Source organism: Sapajus apella, unplaced genomic scaffold, assembly GCF_009761245.1.
Source record: "Sapajus apella isolate SASKATOON/1434 unplaced genomic scaffold, GSC_monkey_1.0 scaffold65, whole genome shotgun sequence".
Classification (NCBI taxonomy): domain Eukaryota; kingdom Metazoa; phylum Chordata; class Mammalia; order Primates; family Cebidae; genus Sapajus; species Sapajus apella.
In genome coordinates, this window is record NW_022437005.1 from 5,056,114 (window position 1) to 5,066,550 (window position 10,437).

Genomic DNA, 10,437 nt, shown 5'->3' on the forward strand with positions numbered 1-10,437 from the left:
CAATTTTAAATCTTCCCTTGCTTCTCATGTGGGCATTTATTGCTATAAATTTCCCTCTAGACACTGCTTTAAATGTGTCCCAGAGATTCTGGTACATTGTATCTTCATTCTCGTTGGTTTCATAGAATATCTTTAATTCTGCCTTCATTTCATTGTTTATCCAGTCAACATTCAAGAACCAGTTCAGTTTTCATGATGTTGTGTGGTTCTGAGTGAGTTTCTTAATCCTGAGTTCTAATTTGATTGCACTGTGGTCTCAGAGACTGTTTGTTATGATTTCTGTTCTTTTGTATTTGCTGAGGAGTGATTTACTTCCAATTATGTGGTCAATTTTAGAGCAGGCGTGACGTGGTGCTGAGAAGAATGAATATCCTGTGGATTTGGGGTGGAGAGTTCTGTAGATGTCCATTAGGTTTGCTTGGTCCAGATCTGAGTTCAAGTCCTGGATATCCTTGTTAATTTTCTGTCTTGTTGATCTGTCTAATATTGACAGTGCAGCATTAAAGTCTCCCACTATTATTGCGTGGGAGTCTAAGTCTCTTTGTGGGTCAATAAGAACTTGCTTTATGTATCTGGGTGCTCCTGTATTGGCTGTGTATATATTTAGGATCATTAGCTCTTCTTGTTGCATTGATCCTTTCACCATTATGTAATGCCCTTCTTTGTCTCTTTTGATCTTTGTTGGCTTGAAGTCTGTTTTATCAGAGACTAGGGTTGCAACCCCTGCTTTTTGTTTCTCTCTATTTGCTTGGTAAATCTTCCTCCATCCCTTTATTTTGAGCCTATGTGTGTCCTTGTACGTGAGATGGGTTTTCTGAATACAGCCCACCAATGGGTTTTGACCTTTTATCCAATTTGCCAGTCTGTGTCTTTTCATTGGGCATTTAGCCCATTTACATTTAAGGTTAATATTGTTATGTGTGAATTTGATCCTGCCATTTTGATTCTAGCTGGTTGTTTTGCCCGTTAGTTGATGCAGTTTCTTCATTGTGTCGATGCTCTTTACCATGTGGTACAGTTTTGGGGTGGCTGGTATTGATTGTTCCTTTCTATGTTTAGTACTTCTTTCAGGAGCTCTTTCAAGGCAGGCCTGGTGGTGATGAAATCTCTCAGCAATTGCTTGTTTGTAAAGGATTTTATTTCTCCTTTGCTTACGAAGCTTAGTTTGGCTGAATATGATATTCTAGGTTGAAAGTTCTTTTCTTTAAGGATGTTGAATATTGGCCCCCACTCTCTTCTGGCTTGGAGGGTTTCTGCCGAGAGATCTGCTGTGAGTCTGATGGGCTGCCCTTTGTGGGTAACCCAACCTTTCTGTCTGGCTGCCCTTAGCATTTTTCCTTCATTACAACCCTGCTGAATCTGACGATTATGTGCCTTGGGGTTGCTCTTCTTGAGGAATATCTTTGTGGTGTTCTCAGCATTTCCTGGACTTCAATATTGACCTGCCTTGCTAGTTTGGGGAAGTTTTCCTGGATAATATCCTGAAGAGTGTCTTCCAGCTTGGATTCATTCTCTCCGTCACATTCAGGTACACCTATCAAATGCAGATTAGGTCTTTTTACATAATCCCATATTTCTTGTAGGCTTTGTTCACTTCTTTTCACTCTTTTTTCTCTAATTTAGCTTTCTTGTTTTATTTCATTGAGTTGATCTTCAATCTCTGATATCCTTTCTTCTGCTTGGTCAATTTGGCTACTGAAACTTGTGTATGCTTCACAAAGTTCTTGTGTTGTTTTTCAGCTCCATCAAGTCATTTATATTCTTCTCTAAGCTATTTATTCTCATTAGCATTTCATCTAATCTTTTTTCAAGATTCTTAGTTTCTTTGCATTGGGTTAGAACATTGGGTTAGAACAGTTCTTTTAGCTCATAGAAGTTTGTTATTACACACCTTCTGAAGCCTGTTTCTGTCTAATCAGACTCATTCTCCATCCAGCTTTGTTCCCTTGCTGATGAGGAGTTGTGATATCTTGGAGGAGGAGATGCACTCTGGCTTTAGGTGTTTTCATCCTTTTTGTGCTGTTTTTTTCCCATCTTTGTGGATTTATCTACCTGTGGTCTTTGTAGTTGGTGACTTTTGGAAGGGGTCTTTGAGTGGACATCCTTTTTGTTGATGTTGAAGTTATTTCTTCCTGTTTTTTAGCTTTCCTCTAACAGTCAGGCCCCTTTGCTGTTGGACTGCTGGAAGTCCACTCCAGACCCTACTTGCCTGGAGATCACCTGTGGTGGCTGCAGAACAGTAAGGGTTGCAGCCAGTTCTTCTTCTGTTATCTTCATCCCAGAAGGGTACCCGCCAGATGTCAGCCTGAGCTCTCCTTTATGAGTTGTCTCTTTCGATATACAGGGATCAGGGAGCTGCTCAAGGAGACAGTCTGTCCCTTATAGGAGCTCCATTGTTCCATTCAGAGCTTCTGGGCAGGTACATTTAAGTTTGCTGCAGTGGAACTCATAGCCACCTTTTTTTTTTTTTTTTTTTTTTTTTTTTGAGACGGAGTTTCACTCATGTTACCCAGGCTGGAGTGCAATGGCACGATCTTGGCTCACCGCAACCTCCGTCTCCTGGGTTCAGGCAATTCTCCTGCCTCAGCCTCCTGAGTAGCTGGGACTACAGGCACGCGCCACCATGCCCAGCTAATGTTTTGTATTTTTAGTAGAGACGGGGTTTCACCATGTTGACCAGGATGGTCTCGATCTCTTGACCTCGTGATCCACCCGCCTTGGCCTCCCAAAGTGCTGGGATTACAGGCTTGAGCCACCGTGGCCGGCCACAACCACCTTTTTTCCCAGGTGCTTCCTCCTGGGAAGGTGAGGCTTTACTTTTAAGTTCCTGATGGGCTGCTGCCTTTTTTCAGGGATGCCCTGCCCAGCAAGGAGGTAGTCTAGTCACAGTCTGCCATCCAAGGCGTTACTGAGCTGCTGTGGGCTCTGCCCAGCAGCTGTGTGAACGTCTTGCAGTTTTGTTTACAGAGGTACAGTTAGAACTGCCTCAGTAATTGTGGTCTGCCTCAGTAATTGTAGTCTGCCTCAGTAATGGCAGACTACCTCGGTAGTGGCGGACTGCCTTGGTAGTGGCGGACTGCCTCGGTAATGGCTGACACTCTTCCCCCACCGAGCTGGACTGCCCCGGGTCCAGCTGCACTTGCTATGAAATTCTCAATCCAGAGTGTTTCAGATTGCTGGTCTCTGGGGAGGTGGGTGGGATCCGCTAAGCCAGATCACCTGGCTCCCTGTTTCAGCCCCCTTTTTTTCAGTTGAATGGGCAGCTCTATATCCCAGGCATTCCAGGCTCCTGTTGAAATGGCCACCCAGATTTGTGTGAGTTTTTGTGCAGAGACCCGCAGCACTGGCTTAAACCGCTGAGCTAAAAATTCATGGCGCTTTTCAGCCCTGGAATCTCCTGGTCTGTGGGCAGTAAAAACTAGTTTGGAAATGCAGTGATCACTCACCCGCTGCGTTCTCGCTGGGAACTGCGCTTCAGAGCAGTTCCTATTCAGCCATCTTGGATCTCCTTGTATTTAAGTTTTAAGACAATTGATAAGGTTTCTTTTCTCAGTTGGCAGGTTTTGTTTTGTTATGATATCATAAGCTCAGCCACATGCAGGATTGAGTCAAGACACCTCGGCCAGGTAGATGAGGAAGCTCACATAGCCCTGACCTTGCCTCCTGGCACTCTGCACCCTTTATTCCCTCCTCCAAGTTCTCACAGCTCTCTGCACCTCTGAATAGCTCTGGTGACACTGGGATCAGTGATTTGCCAGTCATTCTCTCACTGCTATATGAATACTGTATTTTCCTTCATAAAATAGCATCCTACCTCAATGGCTAACTGGAAAATATGGAGGGAGTGTTGGCATTGTTAATTATAGCTTTGTAACTCTCAGGGTAAAAACTAGTCTAGGCAAGAATCATTAACAGATGCATGGTCTTCATCTGTCTCCTCAGAGGTGGTCTTAGAGACAAGGAAAAGTGGTAACTGTACAAGGCAGAACTCAGGCACTACCAAATGTTATACCCCTCACACAACCCCCAAACAAAACATTCAGCTACCAAAAAGGAGGACCCTGTTCTTAAAAGACAGAAAAAAAAAAAAAAAAAAAAAAAAAACTTAAGGAAAATATTTCAGGTTAAAGGATACTAGAGTCATGACAACTAAACCTAATCCTAGGCTGGATTCCATACTAGAAGGCAAAAACAAAAAATGTTAGCCGGGCGCAGTGGCTCAAGCCTGTAATCCCAGCACTTTGGGAGGCCGAGGCGGGTGGATCACGAGGTCAAGAGATCGAGACCATCCTGGTCAACACGGTGAAACCCCGTCTCTACTAAAAATACAAAAAATTAGCTGGGCATGGTGGCACGTGCCTGTAATCCCAGCTACTCAGGAGGCTGAGGCAGGAGAATTGCCTGAACCCAGGAGGCAGAGGTTGCGGTGAGCCAAGATCTGCACTCCAGCCTGGGTAACGAGAGTGAAACTCCGTCCCAAAAAAAAAAAAAAAAAAAAAATTGTTATACAACACATTATCAAATCATTGTCAAATTAGAATACTGATGGTAGGTTATTAAAAGTACTGCATCAGTGTTATATTTGCTGCACCTGCAACTTTCTGTTAAGTTTAAATTATTTTCAAATAAAAGGTCTAAATTTTACAAATAGTATTTCTTTCTAAATTAAAAAATAAACATTTCAATAATATAACAATAAAAATATATTTCAATATAAAAATATCCTACCCAACGGCATGTTTCTTTAAACAGCGGTAAATCATATTATCAGTAACAAAAGTGCAATAGAGCAGCTGGGCTCAGTGGCTCACGCCTGTAACCCCAGCACTGTGGGAAGCTGATGCAGATGGATCACCTGAGCTCAGGAGTTCAAGACCAGCCTGGACAACACAGTGAAATGCTGTCTCTACTAAAAATACAAAAAATTAGCCAGGCGTGGTGGCAGGCACCTGTAATCCCAGCTACTCGGGAGGCTGAGACAGGAGAATTGCTTCAACTCAGGTGATGGAGGTTGCAGTGAGCGGAGATCACGCCATTGCACTCCAGCCTGGGTGACAAGAGAGAAACTGAAAAAAAAAAAAAAAAGTGCAATAGAGCTTGTGAGAAGCTGCCAGGGACAAGGTGAGATGGAAGGTGCATTGGGGAAGAATAAGGAAGCAGCAATAATGAATCCTAGCTAACAAGTACTGAGCCCCAACTCACTTCACAAGTATTACCACAGTTTCACTGTTGTCCAATGTATTCATTTATGCCTTTGTGTTTCTTTTTGCTATATTTTTTCAAGCTTGGGTTAAAGACTCAGTTTCCTTGCCTTTTTAACTTTTTCTTTCAATAATGAAGTCATTAAATACAATGGATGTGCTATGATCAGAATTTTGACTTTCATATATAGTATTCTTGGTTTCTAATGTAAAAAAAAAACCACTAGAGCTGAAGAAAAGAAGTGAAAAGGTTGAGTTACTACCCACACCACTGAAAAAGTTTCACAAGTTGTTCGCTGAAGGTGAAATTTCAGTGTTTTTAAATGTTAGGAGGTAGAGTTTCATCATGGCTGTGTTCATTATAGATTAAAAACTAGCGCTCTGGATAGGTCAGAATGAATCCATAGTACTGTTACATGATTGGTTTAAAAGGTTCTATTTTTCAGAGGTCAGGAAAATTTATTGAGTTAGAGCCACGTAGTTTTGCCCTACTAGGGTCACTCAAAATTTATAGTTCTTAACAGATACAGCATTGTTTTATTATTTTCTAAGCAGGTGCTGCTGTAAATGGAATCTTTTCCTTTACTGTTTCTTCTTTTGGTGTCTTTTTTCCCTAAAATGATTGGATGACCACACAAATAATAGCCAAGTTATCAGGTTTCCAGTTCTACACCTCCATGTTGTTTTTTTGTATCATTCTCAAAGGATTTGTTTCTAACAGAGTCATTTCAATTTCTCTTTGATCATCTGTGGGTAGAACTGATGAGCTGGTAGCTCTGCCGAAGTATTAACACCCTGTTAACAATATACCTAATTGTTGACAGCAGCAACAATTAGGAACAAAGACAAAAATGGTATAACTAACATTTGCAGAGATTCCTTAAACCAGCTTCCTATTTGGCCCCACCAAGCCACAAAGAAAATCCAACAGTTGAATTTATCCTTCCTAGGACAACAAATTGGCCTATTTCCTGGACTTTATTATTCAGAAGCATGTATCCAAATATAATTTAAAGTGACAGCAGCACACAAATGCCACCTTGTTTGGTCCATAAATATCCCAAAGTAATGCCTTTGTATAACATCTTTGCAGCAAGTGATGTAAAGCTCTTCTGCTGAGTTTGTATAGTAGATACAGCTTACACATGCAGTAATTGCCATTATAAGGGACAGGCTTCAAGTGTATCCTACTAAATTCAGGCACTCAAAACCAAGGGAGAAACCTGCACATAAAACAATAAAAACCAGTATCTCCGACTACTCCTGAGAAGTCTGCACTTCAACAGGCACGCTGATGAGAAAGAATTAAGTCATTTGAGATCTCACTACGGAGTGCAGATACACTAAATCAAATATTGACATAAAACTATTTCTCAGGGGCAGACTCCTTCTTCTTTTCAAAACTGACATTGTGTGGTGATCATACCTTGGCATAAATACCTCAAGACAACCAGAGTAAATTTGGTACATTCTTTAAGTGTATTTCTCAGAAGTCAGGGAGCTGAGTAACAAAATTTGCCTGCAGTTACAATTTAAAAGTGTAATTAATTCAACCAGCACAAGAACACTGATTAACTAATTGGATATAATAAGCATAATTAGTATGTCCTGTAATCAACAGAGCAACTATATGTCTTTTCAAGGCTTTACAGAAAACGTAAAAGACCTTGTAGTTTAAATATTCAAGTCATATTTCCAAGAATAGTAATACCAATCACATACCTTAAAATTTTTCATCCCATTAATTTTATTTTACTTCAAAACTGGTTACTGAATATCATTAACCTTTGAGGTATATTACTGTGAGTCAAGTAGAAACACAAATTGTCTTTTTAAACGGATGAAACTTATTAAACTTGCATCTGATGACTTTTTTGTCAGATATTCTAATAAAAGGTACCTCACCAGTATTTCAGAGAAAGGGCAACAAACCCCAAAATCAGTTAAAGTTCCTTACGTAACTATGGTCTTACTGATTATAACAAATTAGCTCCTACATGAGGATTTGTCCTAGATCTAGGATAGTCAGAAAAATAAATATAAATTTTGTGATTTACAGAAGTTACCAAATTAATTTCTTCTGCTGGCCATGGTGGAATAACTGGTATCAGATGATCATTCTCATTATAAATAATCATAACACTGGAGAAAGTACAAAGCAGGGCCGGGTGCTGTGGTTCACGCCTGTAATCCTAGCACTTTGGGAGGCCGAGGTAGGTGGATCACCTGAGGTCAGGAGTTCAAAACCAGCCTGGCCATCATGGTGAAACCCCATCTTTATTTAAAAAAAAAAAAAAAAAAGTACAAAGCAACTATTTTCAGGCATTCGACTACAAGTTGCACAAAATTGTGATCCCTGAGAGATGGGAAGTTCAGAAGATGAGTTCCACATTTGTCCTGGCTAACTGCTTGTGGAGAATTACCTGAACATGATACAGGATGGTGGGGGCAGAGTATACTGGTCTCAAGGAGGTGAGGAGGCAGAAAAGACTTTGGGGATGGTGAAGCAGATGGCATTGGTAGGGTAGGTCTCAGAAAGGAGGCAGCTGTGCAAAGTGGGGAAAGCCTACCTCAGCTGAAGTTGAGCTTTGCTTGTGCAGGGCAAATATGCAGTGATTACTAGAAAACAGCTGCTTGAGAGAAGAATAGAAACACTAGAAGTTTAGCAGGGCTGGCAATTGTAGGCATTCTTTCTCAATCAGAATAAACAAACCTCATTAATACCCCAGTCATTCAGTTGAGAAACCAGAGAGGTCATGCCATAAAATAAGGACATTTTATAGTAAGGTCTTCTCTACAGATGCTCTAATTGGAACTAAAATAAAAACTTTAAAATATCTGTATGGGTCAAAGAACTTGGAGTTTGAGTCCTGCAAGTCAGAGGAGCATGGTAAACACTTTGAACTTTCAAAGATCTATCCTAACAAAGCATAAAATGAAGCCTATACAAGTTCAAAACATTCATCCAGTAATTAAACTGCCGACAGGTATAAAAAGCACTTTCAGAGGAACATAAGAGAGTTTAGAATCAAGGCACAAAATAATGTCCAGCATAAAAAACTTTAAAATTACTAGACATGCAGAGAAACAGGAAGTGTGACCCACTATTAAGAAAAAGTCACAGAAATAGATTCTGAGATGGTCCAGAGGTTTCAGCACACAGACTTTATAGAAACCAGTATAAACATATTAAAGAAAAATACATGCATCAAAAAGAAACAAATGGGCATAGAAATTATTTTGAAAAGAAACAAGTGGGGATTCTAGAACTAAAAATGTAATGAATGAAAATTTAAAATGTGCTAGATGGGCTTAAAAGATTGAAGATGGCAAAAGGAAGTTTCAGTGAACCTGAAGACAGGTAAATAGAAACCAATCTGGCAAACAGAAAAACATACTGAATAAAATCAGAGCTTCAGGAACAATATCAAACGGTCTAACATATGTGTAAGTGGAGACTCAAAAGTAGAGGAAATTGAGAAATAATTTTCCAAAATGAGAAGAAACTGAGAAAGAATTATTTAAAATATGACAGTTAAAGTCCCTAAATTTAATGAAAAACATTGGTTAACAGATTAGAGAATCTCAATAAACCTCAAAGTGGATTAATACCAAAAAACAACAAATGATTTGGACACATCAATGTCAAACTGCTGAGAACCGCAGGCAAATTCTCAAGAGCAGTGTGCACACGCATGCACACAAACACACACACCCCCCATCTACCCATTCTCAACTATATCAAAACAAACAAACCTGACCTTCCCTAGGAAAACATGAATAACCTTTGTTTTCAAGTTCAAAAGATGAAAGTCAGCTATACCTGGCAGCTACCCCATGCACTGCCTTTTCTACATGAGGGATTTAAGCTGCTCAGTGAGTCAGATTTTAGATTGGAAGAGAAGCCATTATCACCCAGTGAGATCAGATTACTATAGTTTCCCAGCACAGCCTCCCAGTATGGGTCCTTCTGAAAAGGACTCCATAGCCTTCATACCTCTTACATGAAATCCACAGCCACAACCTTGAATACCATGAAAACCCATTATGCCAAACACAGTCTTGCCACATGTGCCCATGTTGAAAACAAGGGAGCAAGAGGGCTGCCTTGGGGAAGATAGGTAAAATATCTAGATCCTGCTTTTGACTGTAACTTTGGAGCTTGGATTCCAAGACCTTAACCCTGTTCACAACCCAACCAGCATCATTTGTCTAGATCCTAGTCTGGCTATTAGGGTTTACAAATGAAAAAACAATTCCTAACCTTGAGGTGCTTCAAATTTAATAGACAACACATTAAAACAAAACATAAGTATAGAATCATGGTTTTTCTGGGCATTAGGAATTTGGAGATTAATCTAGCTGTTTATATTCAGTTTAAGGATCTGAGCTCCTGATTGGGTTAAAGCCTTGTTACCCAGTATGGTCTGAGGACAAGCAGTACTAGCATCATCTGGAAGCTTATTAGAAATGCTGATCCGTGGGCTCCATCTGGCATGCTGATTCAGAATTTGCTGCTTACAAGATCCCAGGTGACATGTATGCATGTTTGAGATGCACTAGGTTAAATGATCTACCCAGGTATATGGTTCAGAAATAGCAGCAACTAACCAATAACTAAGCTTCTGATTTCCCAAAACAAGATCTTTCTTCTACATTATTACATAATACCTTCTCTTCTTAAGAGGAAAACAGCTCTGTTAAGAATAATGATGCCCAGCCTCCACTGCAAACTCATTTCTTGTGATGGTATTCAGGCATCGTATTCTAAAAAGCCCCCAAGTACAGCCAGGGTTAGAAGAGTCTCAAGAAGTCACTATAGGATAGTGATCAGGGAATGGTTCATGAAAGAGAGCTGGGTATTTGGTCTTGAAGGACAGGAAGCATTCAGAGGAGCTAAAAGTATTCCAGATGAGTTATGGCATGGAGTGTGATAGAGTGGGTGGCAAGTACCAGGAGAAAAAGAGGAGATGGCAGCAAAGAGTGTTTTAGAAAGCAGGGAATCCAGATTTCTAGATGGAAACTGCTAATTATTAAATGCTGAGAAGTTTTTCAAAGATGAAACAGGAGGCTGGACACACCGAATATCTGTATGGCACGCATGGACATCTAGATGGCATCCTTGTCTATATGCAAATCAGCTGGATGCAAGACCATGCACTATTGAAAATCTCACTGTAATCACCAGTCTGCCCAGTGGCTTAGACTCTTGAGATTCTGACCACACTTCTTACAC